Source organism: Bos grunniens, chromosome 15 (genome assembly GCF_055505025.1).
Source record: "Bos grunniens cultivar Pamir isolate PY7600 chromosome 15, Bosgru_T2T1.0, whole genome shotgun sequence".
Lineage (NCBI taxonomy): Eukaryota > Metazoa > Chordata > Mammalia > Artiodactyla > Bovidae > Bos > Bos grunniens.
The window spans coordinates 38,552,595-38,576,019 of NC_141179.1; the positions used below are offsets into that span (position 1 = coordinate 38,552,595).

The 23,425-nt window shown below is 38.3% G+C and overlaps 1 protein-coding gene and 1 long non-coding RNA gene across 5 annotated transcripts in view; one reads left to right on the top strand and one right to left on the bottom strand.

Annotated features, from left to right (window-relative positions):
• The window catches only part of PDE3B (phosphodiesterase 3B), a 167,877-nt gene that overhangs the window by 69,410 nt on the left and 75,042 nt on the right, over positions 1-23,425 (bottom strand). Inside the window, exon 1 of one of the 4 annotated variants that reach the window (XM_086339873.1) lies at positions 21,765-21,841. The exons of the other annotated variants lie outside the window; for them this stretch is intronic. The gene's annotated coding sequence lies outside the window, so the exon portion shown is untranslated. Of the gene's footprint in view, positions 1-21,764; positions 21,842-23,425 lie in introns of those variants that run through there. 4 annotated transcript variants of the gene reach the window in all.
• On the top strand, positions 275-8,715 carry LOC147357695 (uncharacterized). The gene is made up of 4 exons (XR_015142037.1): positions 275-619; positions 3,650-3,901; positions 5,384-5,448; positions 8,507-8,715. It is a non-coding gene; the product is annotated as an uncharacterized LOC147357695 (long non-coding RNA).

The window sequence follows — 23,425 nt, forward strand, 5'->3', positions numbered from 1 at the left end:
TTATCTGTTGAATTTGCATTCTTGGCATTGTGTTACACCTTATGTCGCCAATCAAAAAAATAAATGGCTCAAAATTGGTTTCCTAAAGCTCAAGGTACTAACAAAAACAGTAACATAAATAACTCCCAATAAATGTTAAGCCTAAATCAAGAACAATACTCTAATACAAACTCACTACAAATCTGTGGGTGTGATAATACCACACAAAACCATAAAAGCAAAAATATTACTAAACTATACAACCAGCTAAAAACTGGAATTTTTTTTTTTTTAGACTGCATGTTATCTACTTTGAAACTTTTATGACAGTCACGCAAAATGTGAAGCCTTTTTGGTAAACCAGTAGAACTTTTCCAGAACAATCACATAAAGCTTTCTTATATGAAACTGAAGATTTCTGTTCCTAAAATAGAAGTGACATAAACTGGAGGCACCATTCAGATTCTGTGCTCCCCAAAGGAAAAGCATATAAAGAAGATAAACTATTGCCAAGAGATGTGTAAAATTAGCCACACAGATGATAAACTTTATGCTGGAAGAGAGAACAGACCAAAAAATCTCCAAAATGTATTTACTATGCAACACTTTGGAACATCACAGAACTGAAAAGGCATATAAGGTAAAAGTAATTACTGTCATATTTGTACATAGCAAATACTTTAGGGGCTTTCCTGGTGGCTCAAATGGTAACAGAGTCTGCCTACGGTACAGGAGACCTGAGTTCAATCTCTGGGTCAGGAAGATCCTTGGAGAAGGGACTGACAACCCTTCCAGTATTCTTGCCTGGAGAATCCCGTGGACGGAGGAGCCTGGTGAGCTACAGTCCGTGGGGTTGCAAAGAGTAAATGCACACATGGGGTGAATCTAGACCAGTTCTTGGTTTATGTTCAATACACACAACAGACGATGGGGGGCAACCTTTTTATCATTGAAAAACCCATACTACAAAATAGGATTTTTTTCCTATTTAATCATTATTTTGTGAACTATGATACAGACTTGGAAATGTGCTGGAATTAGTTCTCAATCAGTTATTGCACATCAAAGAAGAGCCTGGCTAAACAATGAGAATATCTCTTAACTGCAGATCTATCACTGCTTTATTCACAGAAAACGGCTGGTGGTTAAAACACACACGCTGGGCACGATTCAGTGGTAGAGAAATAGTGTAAGAGTAAATGCATTCAATGTTTGGCCACACAAAGTACATCTTTTCGGTGTGCTGTGGGAAAATGCAGTGCAAATAAAAACTATAAATAGCAGATAGAAGTATTTTTTGCAATAAAATGCAAAGAGCTTCTATTTCTCAAGTTTTTAACCATGACAATGCCCATTAACTTAGCAACAGACACAGCCTCAAAAGTAATCTTCAGTGAGAAATCTCTTTATGATTACAGGGTCCATGTTGAATTTCAGTATTCAGAATCAACGTCAAAAAAACTACTTGCTGCATTCCACTGTAAATTACAATTTTGCTTTAATTTTTTCAATTTAAGAAAATAGAGAAAAGAATCTGGTTGGATATACAGATTGTGTTATATAGGTTGTGAATCTACAACACACAACCGATTTACTCATCAGTGAGCTAAAACAAATATCTTTAATATTGCAAACAATGTTCACTAATTTCATTTTTAAAAACTGAGTCATTTTAATGCATTTATTTAATACTGGTAGGTAACCGCCACACATACTGAATACACAGTGGATGGTGCATGAATATTAAAAGTTTAAGAAACATTGGTAGAAGCATTCATTCCTCCAAAATAACACATAGCTCTTTTACAATTTTACTTCCAAGTAGCCAATATATGTTCTATATCAATTGTTCCAAAGTCAGCAAAACCTAAACTTCACTCTCAATACCAAAGGAAATCCTATAAATATATATAAGGATAAATAATTCAAATATTATTAAATTTTGAATCAAGTGAAAAAAGAGTTTTAGTGACTATGGTATGTTCTCAAAACATGGTTCTATTATATGATAAGACGTCATTTCATGAAAGTGAAGTGAAAGTGAAGTCGCTCAGTCATGTCCGACCCTCAGCGACCCCACGGACTGCAGCCTTCCAGGCTCCTCCGTCCATGGGATTTTCCAGGCAAGAGTACTGGAGTGGGGTGCCATTGCCTTCTCCACATTTCATGAAAGGATTAATTTTAATTGCTGTTTTTAGGAGCTTCCAGTACTCCATTTGTCTCTTTCCATCTAAATTCAAATATTACACAGTATCAGAAATTAGTATTTTCACACACTGTAGACATCTGTTCAAAAATACTTTTAAAAACAGTATTTTCAATTTAAGTAACATATGAGATACCTATTATTAAAAAAAATTCTTTTAGTTGATTTGATAAAGTAAATCCAAAACTGTGCTTTTATAAACTCAGCTTTTCTTTGTGGTTAAAAAGTTGAATCCTGATAAAAGTTTCTGTTTGAATATGTTTGTAAGTCCAACATGCTTTACAGAGCTCTATGAAACCACCAACACCACAGTGAAACATCAGCAGCACAACCAGGAGATGTTATCAGGTTCAATTACGTCAATGAGGTTTTACTTCATTGTTCCCTAATGTAGCCAAGAAGAAAAACATATATGTGTCCTCAAGTTAAGCTTACAGAACTGTGACATTTATGTGAAATTTGAAAGATTAGCTATTATGTAACAGCTGTGAATTAACTGTTAAAACATACTTTATTTTCAGCATTTTTCACTTGAGCTTTGTGTATAAATCTAGGTTAATTTCTCAAATTTCAGTACTTTCAACTTTTTCTGTGCCTTTCAACTTTAGGCCCATTTAACTATGTTTATTGACCATAAACCAAAAACATAAAATAAATGGACACCCTAAAAAGCTAAACTAAAACTGTACAACTGTACTTTCTAATAGTCTAAAGTGCAACGACAGTCATCTTGACCCCTGCATGACAAATAAAGGCCCCAGTCAGAAAACCTGAGAATAAGGGCAAGAAAAAAAGGGTGTGTGTGTCTCTCCTGTGTGGTGGGGTGGAAACCTGAGAATAAGGGCCAAAAAAGGGGGGGGCGGGGTGTATGGTGGGGGTGGAGACTAGTATTACTTGGAAACTAGCCTCATTTGCTATCCTTACCAATCAATCAAAACATACGACTACAGCTGTGGTGATTGAGCCTGCACTCTGTGCACCAGCACCGTCGGCCGCCTAATACACCATGGCTTCTTTAATCTTCACTAGAATTCTTTGTGGTAAGCCTATTTCCCCATTTTACAAATGACACAACAGAGACTAAAAAGGTGAAGTACCCTGCCCAGAGTCACATGACTAGTAAGTGGCAGAGACAGAAATTAAATTCAGATCTGTCTCATTGCAAAGCTTTTTAAGGATTCTTAAACTTTATGCTAAACGATCTTTTTTTTTTTCCCACTTTGTATCGGGGTATAGCTGATTAACAATATTGTGACAGTCTCAGGTGAACAACGAAGGAAGTCAGCCATACATATGCACGTATTATGCTACACCATCCTATATTATCAGCACTACTATGTGCTAGTAATATGGCAGGTGCTTGGCAGCCATGTGGAATCACAACAATTGTGCAAGTAACCCCATTTATATATGGAGAAGTTAAGGCTTAGTGATTATACTAATTATTCTCCATTTGCCTCTCAGATCCCTTCTTTGTCCTCCTCTCCATGATGGGAAGGCTGACCCCGACACTCTGCATCTCCCAAGCTGCCATGCAGTTGACTTCTACTTAGGTTGGAAGATGATGGCAGGAAACTGGAGTGTGGGAGGAGAGGAAAATGGTTGTGCCCTTTCTGCTGCCTCCATGACTACAGCTCTTAATCAGTTGGTCTTCCCTTCCCAACTTCAGCTGTGACTCTGGAAACACTATTTCCATCCTTGCTCTATCAGCCTCAGGTGAGGTAACAGCTTTCTAGTGTTACTAGCTCTCGAGCTGCCTAACCATCCCTTGATCACCCTCTTAGGCTTGTTCCTTCTCTTAAGGTTTATTTGAACCACCTTGGAGTGAATTCCATTAATATTTCTTGCAATCCTAAATACAGGGACATTGTGAACCAAGTTCTATCAGGTGTCAGCTAGTAAACTGCAGTGGAGAAGGCGATGGCACCCCACTCCAGTATCTTGCCTGGAGAATCCCAGGGACGGGGGAGCCTGGTGGGCTGCCGTCTATGGGGTCGCACAGAGTCGGACACGACTGAAGCGACTTAGCAGCAGTAGCAGCAGTAAATTGCAGAGCGAGTATCTGAACTCAGATTTATCGCCCTTCAAATTTTATTCTCTTTCTACTACTATGCTGAAAGGATAATTATTTAAGCTTTTAATGAGATTTCTTTCCAAAAATAATAAAAAAAGATCATCAAATCATCAGATTACCCTCCAATACTTGATCCCGTATTTCCTGCATTTCATTCTGTTAGTACAGTTGAACTTGCTGAGCTCTAGTCAATGACTCACTTTTCCATAAATGGTCTAGATCCAATCTGCTGGTACCTGCATCTTGCTTCAGAAGTGTCCGACTCTTTGCAACTCCATGGACTGTAGCTCATCAGGCTTCCTCTGTCCGTAGGATTCTCCAGGCAAGAATACTGGAGTAGGCTGCCATGCCCTCCTCCATGGGTTTGATCCCAAGATCCAATCCAGGTGTCCACCTGAGAATGCTTCACAAGCAGCTCTCTCCCTCGCTCTTCCATCATTTTTTCTCTCTACTAAATCATTGCCATTATTCCCGTTAGACTGCAAACATGCCGCAATTTCTCACCTCTCACACACACACACACTTTTTCATGATCTTACACTCAGCCTGTATCCCATTTCTTTGCTCCCATTTATAGCAGAGTTCCTCAAGGGTAATGTTTACTTTTTGTTTCCAATTATTCTCCTATAATTCTCTCTGAGCTATACTAGGTGGTCCTTGAACATGCCAGGCCACTCCAATGAAGATTTTTTCCTAAAGCTGTACTGATAATTCAGAATTTATAACATAGCACTTAAAGTGTACATGTAAGTTTGGGCTTTTTTCTCAAAAGTTCCAAACTAGAAACAACAATATTTAAAGGGATGGTACAAATATAGGTTGAGTGGGAAAAATATGAAGTACTGAAGTCATAGAATGTTTGAAAAAGAGCTTTAATCTTTAAAAGTACCAACTAAAACATTTATAGCCTATTGATCTTATGAGACTTGTTTTTATCATTTGATGTTCTTAAATTGAATTAAAACACCTACTTTATTTTTAATCTTTCAGAATCATTTTAAAACAGTTTAACACACCAAGGTCTCATTAGCTGTGCTAAGGGAATTCAAGCACAGAGAGTCATTTTCTAAATGTACGAAATAGCATCTATCTTATCAGTATTCTTAATCTCTTATCCACTCTAGATGTTTTCAAGTTTTTACCTACCTGCTTCTCTTCTAGACCCGTGTTCTTCTAGATGTATAACTTGGTACGTACCTCAACTAGTTTCTCTACCCTATCGTTAGGCAGAATTCTATCTCCATCTCAGACATGGTCTCTACATTCCTACTGAGAGATACATATTCTGGGGAGAATGTACCAAAAATAACTGAAAAAAAAAAGGAATTGCAAGCCTATAACTTCCGTTTTTCCCCCTAATGTGAATAGTGTTTTCCTTTTAAGTTACTGTATAATTTTACAGTATATAAGTTACTGTATAATTTTCCTTTTAAGTTACACCTGGGGCTTCCCCAGGTGGCTCAGTGGTAAAAATTCCACTTGCCAATGCAGGAGATGTGGGTTCAATCCCTGGTCTAGGAAGATGCTCTGGAGAAGAAAGTGGCAACCCACTCCAGTATTCGTGCCTGGGAAATCCCATGAACAGAAGAGCCTAGTGGGCTACAGTCCATGTGGTCACAAAGAGTCAGACACAACTCAGTTGCTGAACAACAACAAAAATAATTTTTCAGTATAGTTTAAGCAAAAGATTAAATTAACAATAGCTAATATTAAAAGACCTTACTAAAACATGTAACAATTCAGGATCACATGGTGGTGGTGGTTTAGTCGCTAAGTCATGTTCGACTCTTGCAACCCCGTGGACTGTAGCCTGCCAGGCTCCTCTGTCCATGGGTTTCTCCAGGCAAGAATACTGGAGTGAGTTGCCATTTCTTTCTCCATCAGGATCACATGAGGAATGTCTTAATAAATATTTTTACGAACAAGAGCAAAAGAGAAAAAAACGTTCCACACCTCAATAGGAATATGCTACAAACTCGACTGTGATTTGGAAAAAAAATTGGGAAATCACAGTGGCCTTCTGGGGATTTAAGGTTGATCTAAGATCAACCTAAAATCTAAAGACATGTTCCTCTATACTCTATGCCAGAGCCCAGGCTCTCAAACACTTTACTGTACTACTTCTCAGCTACTAAGCAGGCTACATTGCTCTGCTCCTCCCCGCCCCCACATCAACTCTATACTGCTCACAGAGCTGAAAGATCCACAAACTGCACAGACATTCAAGAAAAACAAAGGAACTATCTAGTCCTAGGCAGGCATACCCCCTGCCTAACAAAGCAAATATAACAGATTGTTTTTTTTTTTTTTTCTGTGATTGCCCGTTATAACTTATCTGAGAACAGATATAGTTTAAACTTAAGAATGATGAACCAACCAGACACCACCAGTCTTACTGGTAAAATAATTATATATATATATATATATATGGAAAATAAAATAACATGCAAATTCTCTGCTGGAAGTCCCTATGTTTAGGAATTCTCCTTGACTCTCCTGATATTTAGGACTCTAATGTTTATGCAGACACATAAGCTTTGTATTCCCAAACAACACAATGGAGAATCCCAATGGTATTTCGCCATGAGCAGAGAGTGTATTTCGCCAATAATGTGTAATCTTTGCCCCAAGAGGAGTACTTGAAGAGGGTTAGAATACTGCTGTAGGAAAAAATCTAGAAATTCCCTCTAAGGGTTCAGCTTCAGGCTTTGATACCCTCTTGCAATCTGCCCACTCCACCCTGTCTTCGATCATTAGAACTATCAGTGCCCAGAACTATGGGCCCAGAAACCATTCAGATTATGGAGATTTCCCGTCTTCAAACATGTCCAGCCCATTTGGAGAGAGGGTGGAAATCATTGTAGGTAATAGCTAAATATTGTTTGGGTAATGCATTTTAAAGAGAACAAATGGTGACTTTTAATCAGTCTCAAGTCTTTTAGAGTCCTCAAATTCCTACCTCATTGCAACTAAAAGTAAAACCTAGTTGAAGGGGGGAGGCAACCTCAAGTATGGCAAACCATAGGCAACAAAAGAGGCTCTGAAAACCTTGTGTTTACTACATTAGGTACTCTGTGGGAGCCTAATTTAGATATACAGGTATTATTACCTTCAACCTATGAGATCACTTTTTATAAATAATTAAAGTAACTCGTTGAGTGAATAAATGACTCACTTTTTAGTTCCTCCTTCCTCTTCCCCATAACAATTCAATTCGATCTAGATGTTTCTGATTTTTTGCCATAACCGTATTTTCAGATTTTTATCATATCAGGCCTTGATCACTTTCAACAGCTTCCCATCAATTTTATCTACTTTATACAGTAAAATCAAACTTCAAAGCCATATATTATGGTACGCTCCTGTTAGAAATATTCAGAGTATATTTGAACTTAGGGGAATTTAGAAGTTAAGTCCAGTGTTCTCATTTTACAGATAAAGAAAACAAGGACCAGAGTAATTAAGTGATTTTTCTTTGTCTTTCCTACTCTCTGCCTAAAATCACTCAACTAAAAACATCTACCTGTAAGCAGTCAAGTAAAACAAAGGAACTATTTGGTTTTAAATGAGACAAGTCTTCCCCTAAGGATTTGTTGTTGCTGTAGCTCAGTTGCTAAGTCACACTGGACTCTGCAATCCCATGGACGTAGCACGCCAGGCTCTTCTGTCCTCCACTATCTCCTGGAGTTTGCTCAAATTCATGTACATTGAGTTAGTGATTCTATCTCATTCTCTGCCACCCCTTCTCCTTTTATAATTCTACCAACTCATCTTTCCAACCAAATTCACATATGATTATCTCCCCAAACCCACGGGGGAAAATCTAACAACAAAAATCTGCTTACCACTTTCTACATCTGAGTTAAACCTTCCCAATTTCCTTGGTTCCTATTCTCTACTTCCTATTTCTTAATCTCTTAATGTAGCTGACCACTTAAAAGAAATACTTAAAGGCTACAATGGAGGAATTCTTTAATAAAGTTTTTTGAAAGTAGCAACTGGAAGTTCCTTTAGAAAGCCACAATCATGACTTAGATTATTCAATATGAACTACCACATTGCCAATATAATAAAGATTCAGGACCACAAACAAAGAACTCTTATTCTGTCAAATGGCTACATCTCCAAAACATAAGGGACATTTTATATAAAAAGGACTATATAGGAAAGTAGACAGGTATATGTAAGAATATTTTCTGGGCTTCCCTGGTGGTCCAGTGGTTAAGAATCTGCCTTGCAATGCGAAGGATGCAAAGGACACTGGTTTGATCCCTGGTCTGTGAAGATCCCACATGCTGGGGAGCAACAGTCCGTGCGCCACAACTACTGAGCCAGCGCTGCAGCTACTGAAGCCGGCGTGCCTAGAGCCTGTGCTCTGCAACCAGAGAAGCCACTGCAATGAGAAGCCCACACACTGCAACGAAGACCCACCTTAGCCAAAAACATAAAAATAAACAAACCTATTTTTTTAAGTGTTTTCTTACCACTTGTTTATATAACTTGTCATGGGTAAAACTTTAAGTAACAGAGATACATTTACTAGGCCTTTTTCTGTGTTTTATTTATTTTTTTTTTAGAACTGGGGTTTCCTTGGTGGCTCAGATGGTAAGAGTCTGCCTGCAATGCAGAAGACCGGGGTTGGATTCCTGGATTGGGAAGATCCCCTGGAGAAGGGAATGGCTGCTCACTCCAGTATTTCACTGCAGAATTCCATGGACAAAGGAGCCTAGAGGGTGACAGTCCATGGGATCACAAAGAGTCAGACATGATTGAGAAACTAACATTTTCATTTTTTCTTTCACCACTGGTTTATATAACTTCTCAGGGGTAAAATTTTAAGTAACAGAGATACATTTACTATGCCCTTTCTTGCCTTTTTTCTTTTTTTTTAAAGAACAGATTATTAAATTTAGGAGGTAGAAGTATTAAAGAAAATTATAAAAAGCATCAAAGTAGATTTTAATTAACCAAGAAACTTAAAAATGTATACTAAAAAAACTATTTTTCCACTTAATATTAAATTTTACCGCTTTTCATTTGGCATTTTTATCAGTCAGGTGGAAATTACTCAAGTTGGCAGCAGTTTATTTGAGTGAACAAGTTTAGTCATGATAACAGATAAAAATTAAGCAAAGATAATAGCCCCATAGTGACTTGATATGAAAATGGAACCTCTAGTCAAAAAAAAAAAAAAAAAATCAGATTTCCCCAGGGATCATCAAAGTATCCCACAGTATCCCAAACATATGAAACAAAATGTACTAAAAGTTTTATGCTTTGCATAGGGAAAATGACTTTAATACCTTTTAAATACAGAGATAAATTTAACACATTTAAATAAAAATTTTACCAAGAGACCACTAAACACTAATTTTCCATGTATAAAATCATGAAAATCTGGAAACTAATTTAAATTAGCTAATACTGCAATGTAACATGGATCAGCTAAAGAAACCGACAGATCAAAAGCAAGTTTCAAATAACTCTAGAGACCCTATCTAAAAACTCAGAGCAACTATTGACTCTTTTGTTTGCTATCAATTTATTTTCAAACATGAAGCCTTCTGACAGTGCTGCACAAATAATACTCACCATTAGTTACTCCAACTGGCAAAGAAAAGGGAACCGACTGTTATATTAAGGTCTACCAATGATCAATATATTAGTAACAATTTAAAAAGACTTCTTAACTATCTGTCCCCCTGCCCCCTCCCCCAATTAATGGTTACTCACTCATTAGGGGACAAACGCACACAACCTAGCATTCTGCTGAGATTACTGAGTCCAGCACAATGGGAAATGGTGCTATTTTTTGACCATGAACCTATTACAAAATAAACTAACCTACTCTTTTTTGTAGCTGATAGTTAATGAACTCAGCTCGATAAACTATCAGCCTGGCAACATGGAGTCAGGACAGGCACTATTTACTGATTCACCAACTATTAAATAAATCAGATGCAAATTATGCACCTTCAGCCTCTAGGAGGACAAGGTCATCCCACCATCTAGCAAAGTGAGCACCTAGCACATAAGAGTTGCTTAATAAATACTTGTAGAAAGAATTAACCTGTAACTTGTCACATTAGTTATTATTTATTTTTGGTTGCACTGGGTCTTCACTGCTGTGCCTGCATGCTTTATCTAGTTGTGGTGAGCAGGGGCTACTCTTCACTGCAGTACGTGGGCTTCTCATGGTGGTGGCTTCTCCTGTTGCCGAGCATGGGCTCCAGGGCATGTGGGCTTCAGTAGTTGCAGCACATAGGCTCTAGAGCACACGATCTCTAGCTGTGGTGCTGGGCTTAGCTGCTCTGCAGCATGTGAAATCTTCTCCGACCAAGGATCGAACCCATGTCCCCTGAACTGGCAGGTGGATTCTTATCCACTATACCACCATGAAAGTCCCACTTTTCCCATTTTATAAGTTTGAAATTTTGATTATGTAGCCTATTAATGCTAATAGTAGCTAAATATTTAGCGAGAGCTTGCTTACCATATGACATGCTGTCCTCATTTTTACAATTAATCACGGCTGCAAGAGACGAAACTGACCAAGTTTACATGACAGGTGAGTGGCAGAGCAAGAACTCAAACTGGTCTTTCTACCTACAAGATCCAGAATTTTAGTAACAATATGTCACTGGAATATTTGTAATTCATTATCATACTAAGAATCTCTACTATATAAGTCTCTCTTATCCCACAGCAAAGATCAGTTTACAAAAATATGAAAGTAAATGGGACTTCCCTGTTGATCCAGTGGCTAAGACTCCAGGCTCCCAATGCAGGGGGCCTGGGTTCAATCCCTGGTCAGGGAACAGGAGGTCCCACATGCTACAACTAAGAGAATCTCCTGCTGTAACTAAGATCCTGCCTGCTGCAATGAAGACCAAAGATCCCAAGTGCCAAACTAAGACTCGATGCAGCCAAAGAAATAAGTAAATAAATTTTTAGAATGTGAAAGTAAAGAATTTTCAAATGATAAATAATTATAATACATTACTTGCCTTCCTGGCATATAGTACTTGGTCTACTGCTGAAGCTGAGTTCTTAATCACTAAAAACAACATTTGCTTCTATTAGAGAACAGAACAACTTTATGCAATAGAAGAAAGAGCCTGCTGCTGCTGCTGCTAAGTCGCTTCAGTCCGACTCTATGCGACCCCATAGACGGCAGCCCACCAGGCTCCGCCTTCCCTGGGATTCTCCAGGCAAGAACACTGGAGTGGGTTGCCATTTCCTTCTCCAATGCATGAAAGTGAAAAGTGAAAAGGAAGTCGCTCAGTTGTGTCTGACTCTTCGCGACGCCATGGACTGCAGCCTACCAGGCTCCTGCGCCCATGGGATTTTCCAGGCAAGAGTACTGGAGTGGGGTGCCATCGCCTTCTCCTAGAAAACCAGGGGCTAAGCTATTTTGTTCCAGATGCCAGCATACAAAAGAATGCACTATCTTAAACCTGTTGTGAATATAAAATTAAGAATGTACTTTATAAAACATAAAGCACTACAGAAAATGCTCAGAAAATGGTATTTTCTGATTTTAATTGATTTTAATTGAATATAATTTCATCTGTTTATATGCTATTGTCCAAAATACATGTTGCCTAGATTGCTCACACTTAAGACTATGTTAGCGTGCATTGCTGTATAAACAATTTTGCTCCCTATGCTGAATATTCTCTATTTGTCCCTTCAGATCCACTCTCTAAATGGCAGTTTTCTCTCAGGAGGCTGAGCATTTTGGACTGCATCAAAAGGTTGTCATCTGGCTTTTCATGGGGGACTACAGGAGGCACCAGCAGGAGAGGAGAGGGCAGGAGGAGAGTGAGGCCGAGGTATTTGTAGGTGAGGATACCATCAGCTCCCTCTGAGACAGCACAGGCTCACAGTAGCTCAATTCCTCCTCTAAAGCTGCAGCTCCTGTGAGGGACCTTCTTCTGTATCTCCCAGAGTTTTATCCCTTGTCTCTTCAGGCAGTAGTAAGGGTTATTTCCGTTACCTCTCTTCACACTTTTACAAATTAAAGTGAAAGTGTTAGTCACTCAGTTGTGTCCGTCTCTTTTCAACCCCTTGGACTGTATGCAGCTTGCCAGGTTCCTCTGTCCATGGAATTCTCCAGGCAAGAACACTGGAGTGGGTAGCCGTTCCCTTCTCCAGGGTATCTTCCCAACCCAGGGCTTGAACCTGGGTCTCCTGCATTGCAGGCAGATTCTTTACCATCTGAGCCACCAGGGAAACCCCCTTCCTCGGTTGGTGGGTAATGCCAAGCGGCAACGCCACTGCTGGTCACCCACACCCCGAACCGGACAGGCCAGGTTCCTGCTATAAATAGTTCTTTATTAAATGATCCTGTGGTGGTGGTTTAGTCGCTAAGTCATGTCCAACTCTTGTGACTCCATGAACTATAGCCTGCCAGGCTCCAGGGAAGAATACTGGAGTGGGTTGCCATTTCCTTCTCCAGGGGATCTTCCCGATCCAGGAATCGAACCTGAGTCTGCTGCACTGCAGGCAGATTCTTTACCAACTGAGCTATGAGGGAAATCCTATAATGATCCTCAGTTATTCCATTTTAGTGTGCCATTTGTTTCTCCCTAAAACCATGGCTGATGTACTACCCTACATCATGTGATTTAGGCACTGTTTTTCATAATTCTCCTTTAATATCCTTAGCACCCAGCATGAACACCTGCATATAAAGTATACTAGAAAGGATACTAGACAGAAAATAAGAATATCTTACTTCTGTTTTTACTTCTACCAATGACTAGCGTCCACTAAATCAAAGAAGTTGGATTAAATGGTAAAGTCTGTTCCAGAAATGATGTCTTTTTTTTTTTTTTTTTCTATACTGACAGCTGAAACCTCACCAATAGACTTTTGTGTTTGGATAATAATGAGAATACTTAAAAACAAATGAGTAATTGTTTAGCACTTTTTATTTAAAGGGCCAGAGAGTAAATATATTAGACTTTGTAAGCCAAAAAGCAAAATCAAAAGCTACTATGTAGGGCTTCTATAACTACAAACATATTGCTACAGTTGAAGTTTTTGTAATGAAGTTCTGCCCATGGGAAGAATGAAATGAATCTGGAAGGAGCATTTCATTTAATTGGGACTCCTTTATATAGTTGCTTTTCCCTATCCTCAACATCAGTGTCACCTGTTAATGTTCATCTGTAATGATCTTATATATGTCACCTTTGAAAATTTCTTTTCATACAGACAGGGACTGGCAAATATTGGTACCAGCCCACAAACAAGTGATTTTAATTGAATATAATCATTACTTTAAAGGTATTTATAGAATTATATTAGGGTAACTGTACAAAAAAGATCTTCACAACCCAGATAATCACGATGGTGTGATCACTCACCTAGAGCCAGACATCCTGGAATGCAAAGTCAAGTGGGCCTTAGGAAGCATCACTACAAACAAAGCTAGTGGAGGTGATGGAATTCCAGTTGAGCTATTTCAAATCCTAAAAGATGATGCTGTAAAAATGCTGCAGTCAATATGTCAGCAAATTTGGGAAACTCAGCAGTGCCCACAGGACTGGAAAAGGTCAATTTTCATTCCAATCCCAAAGAAAGGCAATGCCAAAGAATGCTCAAATTATCGCACAATTGCACTCATCTCACACACTAGTAAAGTAATGCTCAAAATTCTCCAAGCCAGACTTCAACAATACGTGAACCATGAACTTCAGATGTTCAAGCTGGTTTTAGAAAGGGCAGAGGAACCAGAGATCAAATTGCCAACATCCTCTGGATCATCAAAAAAGCAAGAGAGTTCCAGAAAAACATCTATTTCTGCTTTATTGACTATGCCAAAGCCTTTGACTGTGTGGATCACAACAAACCCCGTAAAATTCTTCAAGAGATGGGAATACCAGACCACCTGACCTGCCTCTTGAGAAACTTGTATGTAGGTCAGGAAGCAACAGTTAGAACTGGACATGGAACAACAGACTGGTTCCAATTAGGGAAAGGAGTACATCAAGGCTGTATACTGTCACCCTGCTTATTTAACTTCTATGCAGAGTACATCATGAGAAACGCTGGGCTGGATGAAGCATAAGCTAGAATCATGATTGCCGGGAGAAACAGCAATAACCTCAGATATGCAGACGACACCACCCTTATGGCAGAAAGTGAAGAAGAACTAAAGAGCCTCTTGATGAAAGTGAAAGAGGAGAGTGAAAAAGTTGGCTTAAAACTCAACATTCAGAAAACTAAGATCATGACATCTGGTCCCATCACTTCATGGCAAATAGATGGGGAAACAATGGAAGAAGTTATAGGCTTTATTTTGGGGGCTCCAAAATCACTGCAGATGGTGATTACAGCCATGAAATTAAAAGAAGCTTATTCCTTGGAAGAAAAGTTATGACCAACCTAGACAGCATATTCAAAAGCAGAGACATTACTTTGCCAACAAAGGTCCATCTAGTTAAAGCTATGGTCTTTCCAGTAGTCATGTATGGATGTGAGAGTTGGACTATAAAGAAAGCTGAATGCCGAAGAATTGATGCTTTTGAACTGTGGTGTTGGAGAAGACTCTTGAGAGTCCCTTGGACTACAAGGAGATCCAACCAGTCCATCCTAGAGGAGATCAGTCCTGAATATTCATTGGAAGGACTGATGCTGAAGCTGTAACTCCAATACTTTGGCCACCTGAAGCGAAGAACTGACTCACTGGACAGGACCCGATGCTGGGAAAGATTGAGGGCAGGAGGAGAAGGGGATGACAGAGGATGAGATTGTTGGATGGCATCTCCAACTCAACCGACATGAATTTGAGTAAACTCTGGGAGTTGGTGATGGACAGGGAGGCCTGGCATGCTGCAGTCCATGGGGTTGCAAAGAGTCAGACATGACTGAGCAACTGAACTGAACTGAAATGACTGGACATTGCAGAAAATATTATCTTTCTATGGAAAACAGTAATAAATATGAGGAAATTTTTAAGTCAATTTTATTGACCAGTTTCATATTTATAAACCGGCTTCTTTTATTACGCTAAAAAAGTAAAAACAATATGGGGCCAGATGGTGGCCCCTGCTCCCCTCCGATCCCCTAAAAGGGATAAATTCAGACATCATTCTATTTTCAACTAAATTAGCTCTATCACTTAAACACAGGGGCATAAAAATAACAATACTTCTCTGGCAGAGAATGCTGAAGATAGGGGATGAATAGCTAGCTTAACATTTACCTAAGGAAATCAAAGCTATTGGATTCTTAAACAATTTTCAACTTTACTAAAGAAATCAGAATTGGCATCTGAGAATATGTCAACTTTAAACACCCAATAACTCAATTTATGAACCAAGGATTCAATAATGTCAAATGTTATTATTCCTGAAGAGATTTCATTTTTAAAAAATCCACCATTGAGAGCATCCAATTTTATTTTGACTTTAAAATTCAAGTATTTGTTTACATTTCTACCTTTTAGACTTTTTGATGGCAAGATGCCTTCCTTACTTATCCTCAGTCACTAACAAAGTACATGGTTCATGGAAGGCACTCTAAAGAAATAGAGAATGGATAAGGGAGTAAATAAAAGCCAGCTATCAAGGTGTGCCTAAGAAAACTGTGACCTGCTGAAATGTTTACAAAAACATCATCTTCTTGACATGAAATTTTTGCAGACTTTGGAAGCGTCTCCTTCAAATATCCTCACACAAATCACTAAACATTCAGAGAAAGTGCTGGTTTGGCATTGTGGCTCAGACAGTAAAGTGTCTGCCTGCAATGCAGGAAACCTGGGTTCGATCCCTGGGTTGGGAAGATCCCCTGGAGAAGGAAATGGCAACCCACTCCAGTACTCTTGCCTAGAAAATCCCATGGATGGAGGAGCCCGGTAGGCTACAGTCCATGGGGTCTCAAAGAGTCAGACATGACTGAGCAACTTCACTTCACTTTTCACTACTTGATTTTTAAAATAAAGCTGTTACAATACTCAGAAAGTCATCCAGCACAAATTTTACTCCATATGTTCGAGTGAAAGGCAAGCGAAAAAGTAAGTTAGTGTGATAGCTTTTCTAAGAATGCAAGTTTCACTGGTGCTGGTTAGGAAACATTCATATTTGGGATATACACCATGATCATTATCCCTACGTAACAATATTACATCAATACCACCTTACCATAATTAACAACCATTTATTGAAAACTACTATGTGAGATCTCGTATACCAGGAAACACACACATAGATACACAGTGGCTAAACAAATGCAGAACTCACTTTATCATACTTAATATAATCCCACAGTGCCACTCTGATTTTCCCTAGTCTTCTCTTTTCCTTAAATATTTTCATCTGTGCCACTGGCAGATCTATGATCTGTGCTCCCTCTTTCCTCTTAACTTTCTTTGCTGCTGCTGCTAAGTCGCTTCAGTTGTGTCTGACTCTGTGCGACCCCATAGACAGAAGCCCATCAGGCTCCCCCGTCCCTGGGATTCTCCAGGCAAGAACACTGGAGTGGGTTGCCATTTCCTTCTCTAATGCATGAAAGTGAAAAGTGAAAGGGAAGTTGCTCAGTCGTGTCTGACTCTTACTGACCCCATGGACTACAGCCTACCAGGGTCCTCCATCCATGGGATTTTCCAGGCAAGAGTGCTGGAGTGGGGTGCTATTGCCTTCTCTGTAACTTTCTTTAACTAGCCATAAAATAAAATGATTTTAAAATATGTACTGAAGAAAACTCCATGGATATTCGCTTCAGGATAAAACCACCTGAGCTGAAACTTTTATATTTCTCCCTCCAAAGAACTAAATTCCTTTTCCATTGTGTTAATAGTCAGCTGATCTTTCCTGTGACCCCATGTCTCAAAGATAAGGGAAAAAAAGGTGGGGCTTGGGAAACAGGGATTTAGGTTCCTGACAAAAGACAATTATGTTTGTCTCCCAAACATTACCATTCCTAATATCTGGGCTCCAAATAGTTTATCAGATAAGCTTTAATCATTGAATAAGAGTCCCAAGGCAATGGGATAAATGAGAGCAGAAAGGACAGTTCAGAATGTGAAAATTCAATAGACCATATTAAAACACTAGACAGCTTTCAGAGGAAGAAGGAACAGAACAGAGAAAAAAGAAGAAAGAATGGGGCAGGAGGGGGGAAAAAAAGACAGAAGCCTTTGTATTGCACAGACAGACAATAAGGGTCCAGTGCTAACCAGAACCAAGAAGCAAATGTAAACAGTGCGATCGCCATAGAGAGAAAGTTTAGACAGTCATATGTGACTCCTTAAATTTAAGAAAACATTTCAAATTTATCACAGAAAACAGAGCCATGATTCCACAGCAGAAAATTCAAGGAAGGGATGAACTTTAACAGAGCTAGGAAAAGAAATTTAAATTGACCAGTACATTCAAAAAGGCCAAACCTCAAAATCATCTATGACTTGTAAAATACAAGAGACATCAAAAGGGACTTTTCTGCTGTTAGAACTTATCTCAGAAAGTATTTTAATCCTAACAGAGAAAGCAAAACTCTGCCTCCTAGATTGTCCCATTTTTCTGTGTCAGGGATTGAAAAGATGTGAGCTAACATTGTAATGCTGGAACTAAAGCCCAGTACAGGTAAGTTCAATTTCCCTGTAAAGATGAATTACAGTCAAAGGATATGGAGAGAACTAACACATGAGGTCATTTCTAACTGAAGGATTCTAGAAACAAACAAATGTAATTTTCTTCTGAAAGGGAAAAGAAGAGAAAAAAACAACGGATTCCATAAAATGTAAAAGATAATTGTAGCTGGGACCACTGGCACCCCATGTCACAGCTCCTCAGCCCACTTCTGGTCATGGCCGTGGTGTCCTGGGAAAACTCATATTAACAGAATGCTGATTTACTGATTTATTGATTTTTATTATTTTGGCTGTACCATACGGCATGTGAGATCTTAGTTCCCTGATCAGGGACTGAACCTGTCTGTGACCTGCAGTGGAAGCCTGGAGTCTTAACCACTGGACCAACTGCCAGGGAAGTCCCCAGAAAACCACTTTAAACATGCATTAGCTCATCTTCCCATTTTCCCATCTCAGGGCTTTCAATGGCACTACACTGGGCCACTCAGCCTGTGAGCAAGCAGGTTAACTCCCCCAGGTTGAGGAGGGAGAGCAACCCTCAACTAACAAAAAGCAACAGTGGGAATTTCCTGACCATCCAGTGGTTAGGATTCCACGGATCCACTTCAGGGGGGCCTGGATTTGATCCCTGGATCTGATCTGATCAGGCAACTAGGATCCCACAAACCAAGTGGCACAGCCCAAAAAACCTGATTGGCATTCTGAACACTCTTCAGGAAATCCCAGCATAATCTAGTCCTGGTAATACATTCATATATGGGCTTTTCCTCCTTCCTTGTTTCACTCTCCTCTACTTCCTTCCAATTCCACTCCCACTCTCAAATTAAACTGACCACTCCACATCCTCGTCTTAGTCTTGATTTCTAAAGGAACCCAACACAAATAATGAAGCTGATATTAATGGATCAAAAACAAGATTTAAGGAATGAATTGCAAGAAATTAGGTGAAAAAGCAGGGATCAGAAATTTATATCAAGTCACTAGAAAAATGAATGACAGTCTCTTTTTGGACAAGATTTACTGTTAGATGGCAGATCAAAGAAGTGAGGCAGGTAAATTGTTCATTTCTCAAATCTGATCAAAATGGGGAAGTATGAATTTTATAGCACTATAATATAAATTAATAATTGTTCGAACTTAACGGTACTGCAGGTCAACTTGAAGAGACATAGCTACTGCAACACCTGTAATATTCTAATAGCATGTACGGTATAAAATAATGGGTTCCACATATGAACCCACAGACAACTGCCAGGAGTGCTATAAAATCACTAGGTGCAGAGTCAGTATTTCTAAGTGTGAGGTAGGACCGCAGAGTCTGTTTTTTACAGTTCCTCAGCTGATTCTGATGGGCACCAGGTGTGGCAATCTGTGATACAAAAGGTTTGCTTATCATATTTGTGGATGACAAAAACAAAGAGCAGAGAATACAATAATAGTAACTCAGAAATTATAAAGACTAGGACAGGCTGGCTCAAAAGATAGACTCTGGAGAAACTTGACTAATAAAATATCCAAATCCATGGATTCCCTGAATTCTGTTCATGGTCTGTGCCCCTGGTAGAGGCCATCTGAAAGACATTCTCAGTGATAGAGAAGGACAGTGTGACACATGAGGAATGACTGAAGGAGTTAGACATTTTTAATCTAGCAGAGAAATTTCAGCAATGAAGACCAAAACAGAGGGGCCACAAAAGCTGTCCTCAAATATTTCACAACTGTTATGAGGAAGGCAGTTTAGGGTATTCTTTACAGCCTCTAAGAAATCTAGGGCCAATGACTTAAAAAGAAAGAAACACAGGGAGACAGACTTTGCTTCACTATAAGCATTTCCTTTTAATTGGTTAATGATATTCAAAAATGAGATGTATCATCTTCAGAAGGACTGAGTTATTCACCATTGGCTCTGTCCTTGCAGAAGCTAGTATATTATTTAGGTATGTGTTCAAGAAAAGTAAGACTAGATGATCTTTTACTTCCTTCCTAACTTGAATATTCTATTGCTTTATGTATATACTAACCCAGATGGAAAACAAGTCATATAAAAAGCTCCTTGTATCATAGGTAAGTCTTTAAGCATTTATAACGTTAGCTTTTCTTTTAGTACTATCAGTGTAGTATAGATATTTCAAATGATGAAGAAAATTACCACTTTCATTTCACTTTAACTATACTGTAGTTAATACAGGCAGGTGCCTGGAGGCTGTCCAAAGCCATAATGAATGATATTAAGAGAGAGAGAGAGAAAGAGAAGTGAAAAAAATCAGATGGTAAGAATTTCATTGTTAATAATTTTTCCCATTTTAAAATTATTAAAGAATAAATGTAATAACCATCTATTTGGGTCAGAATTTAAATAATTACTCATAAGAAGTTCTATGTAAAAACAGAATTCTTAGCTCACTTTTATGTTAAAATAAGCAGTTATTTTACATAAGTGAATATTGTTATACAAAAGTCAAGCTAATATAAATTAATTATGTGATACCTGAAAGAATATTTATTTGAGTTCTAAAATCACCTCTGTACTGAAAAGCCTTTCTATTTCTGAGAAAGATTTTTAAAATACACAGAAAAAGTGTTAGTGTTTTAATTCATGGATGCTGCTTCTTCAGGCCACCTGCTTCAAATCAAAACAGCTACTAATGGTAAACTGAGATTGTGACCAATCTATGATCAATATGAAGCATAACAGCTACATAACCAAGAGAAGAATAAGTTGCAGAACAGCTACCCATTATAAAACCAATTCTGAAGTCTGAGGTCCAATATGAATAATATGGCTCTAAAATAATATTGTCTGAAGTAATTCTTAGCATTTTAAAACATAATTTTAAACTATGTGATCTAATCTTATTAATATTTCAGGTCTGTGTAAACTGATAATATAATTTATAATATGACACTGTTAAAGAAACTGTTATGTTACATATTGTAAATAAAGTATGGCCCCTTCATAGAAACAAAAAATTTGACAGAAAATATCAAGAACAGAGCTATAAAGGAGCAGAGTTTTCAAATACTATTGAAACTATGTTGGAATCAATTCAAACTTAATTGTTATGAGATGGGTAACAACTAAGGAAAAAACAATACAAAAAAAATCCAGAAAAAGATGGGAAGGCATCAAACCAGTACACGAGAAAATATCGATTAAAAGCAAAAGAAGGCACAGTGGAGAAATCTAGCAGGGAAAATGTATAAGGAAATAGAGGATTTGAACCACATTGTAAATCAACTAGACTTAACAGGTATGTACAGTACAACACACACAAAACTGTACACAGAACATATCCTAGGATGAGTCAAATATGTTAGGACACAAAACAAGTCTCAGTAAATTTAAAACAACTGAAATTATACAAAGTATGTTCTCTGAACAATGGAATGCAACTAGAAATCAAGAACAAGGACAACTGGAAAATTCACAAATATCTGAAAATTAAACAATATATTCTTAAATGGGTCAAAAGAAGAAATTACAAGTAAAGTTAGAAAATATTTTGAGGCAAATAAAAATGAAAACAACATTCTAAAACCTAAAACAGTGTTCAGAGAGAAATTTATAGCAGTAAATGCTTACATTAAAAAAAAAGAGAGAGAGAAAGATCACAAATCAAAAAGCTAACAGAGTAACTTCAACTCAAGAAGTAGCAGAAATAAAGTAATAATAAAGATTAAAATGGAGCTAAAGCAGAGAACAGAAAAGCAATACAATGAATCAACAAAACCAAAAGTTGGTTTCTTTTTTATCAAAATAAATTTGGTACATTTTTTAGTTAGGCTGACCAAGAAAAATCAGGAGGAAATTTGAACTGCTAAAGTCTAAAAAGAGTAGGGCCATTACTACAGATATGACAAGTAAAAAGAATCGTAAGAAAATGCTATGAATTCTATGTTGTTACCTTTTAGTCTCTAAGTCATATCTGACTCTCTTGCAACCCATAAATTAAATAACACAGGTGATATATGGCCAAATTCCTAAAAAAAAAAAAAAAAAAAAAAACTATCAAAACTGACTCTAGAAGAAATTCTTCAGAAAATCTGAACAAATCTACAAGAGATTCAATCAGGAATCAAAAACCTCGGAACAAAAGTAAAGCTTAGGACAAGATGGCCTCAGTGATGAATTTTACCTGACTTAAAAATTTAACACGAGTTCTCAAACTTTTCTGAAAAAGTGGAAGATGCAACAGCTAGTACACGGATCCAAGGGGCCAATCTGTTGCAACTATGCATGTGAGCCCATGCTGATTCCACTACCTCCTCTCTCAGGTACTCAAAATCCATGTTTTTCATCTTTTCAGAAAGAGACTAATGCCAAACAAATACATTTATTGTTTGTGGAACCCATTTTTCCTCCCTCTGAAAATCAGAGTACTGTGTACCTGTCTCCAGCATTTGAGAACTTTCCTCATTCTCTACAGTGCCTCCAAGAAAAATAAAGGCTTTTGTTTGCTAATCTCTTTTGTAAATTCTCTCCATACCCTGGGACAAAATCCATCTGTATTAGGATGTTTGACTATGTCTGTGAATAACCACATACTCTCCTATAATCTTCACTGATCTGAGACTTCAGTTCCCTTAGGGCAACTCTAGTTCCACCCTTTACAGTTAGAAAGTAGATCACTCTCCTTGCCAAAAAAATACTGAAATAAAATGTGTATAAAAGAGAGCTCATTTTCTTTATGATCTGAAAGCCTTACAAAATCTGCCGCAAGCAGCAATCCTGTATCCTCTTTAAAATTCTTGCTTTACACAGACACTCCCAAAGATGACTGCACTTCAACAAGCTTTTACCAACCCTTGGGGCTCTTGCGTCCTTTTATACTTCAAGCTATCTCTTATGTGCTCTTACTGAGCATCTTTTGCTCATTTAGTCTGTCAGACTGTGTTCTGTGCCTTGTTTCCAAGGCTATCCTCACCCTAGCTCTTGTACTCCAGTCACGGGCACACCCTACCAACACCCAGTCTCAGGGCATCAAGCCTAGATTAAAGGCTTAGCCCTCATTTGGAAGGGACAAGAACACAGATAAAACTAGATTAAAGCCTAAAGTGAAGTCGCTCAGTCGTGTCCAACTCTTTGTGATCAAGTGGACTGTAGTCTGGCAGGTCCTCCATCCATGGGATTTCCAAGGCAAGAATACTGGAGCGGTGCCACCTCCTTCTCCAGGGGATCTTCCCAACCCAGAGATAGAACCGAAGTCTCCTGCATTTCAGGCAGACTCTTCACCGCCTGAGCCACCAGGAAAGCCCATCAAAACGAGATTATCTATTTTCTACTATCTTTCTTCAGTATATCCCTATCTTTGATAAATTTTAAAAGGCTCTCTGCCAAATCCTGAATATATACCCCAAAAGCATATGGTGAGCCTAATGCAGTGCTGTCCAATAAAAGTTTTTTTCTTCATTATGGAAATGTTTTATCTAATTTGATTGCCATCAGCCATGTATAATTACTGTGCATTTGAAATGTGACTAGTGTGACTGAGGGATCAGATTTTAAAATTTTAATTAGTTTTTAATCGAAGTTGCACAGCTCTTTCTGGCTAGCCTGACAACTACT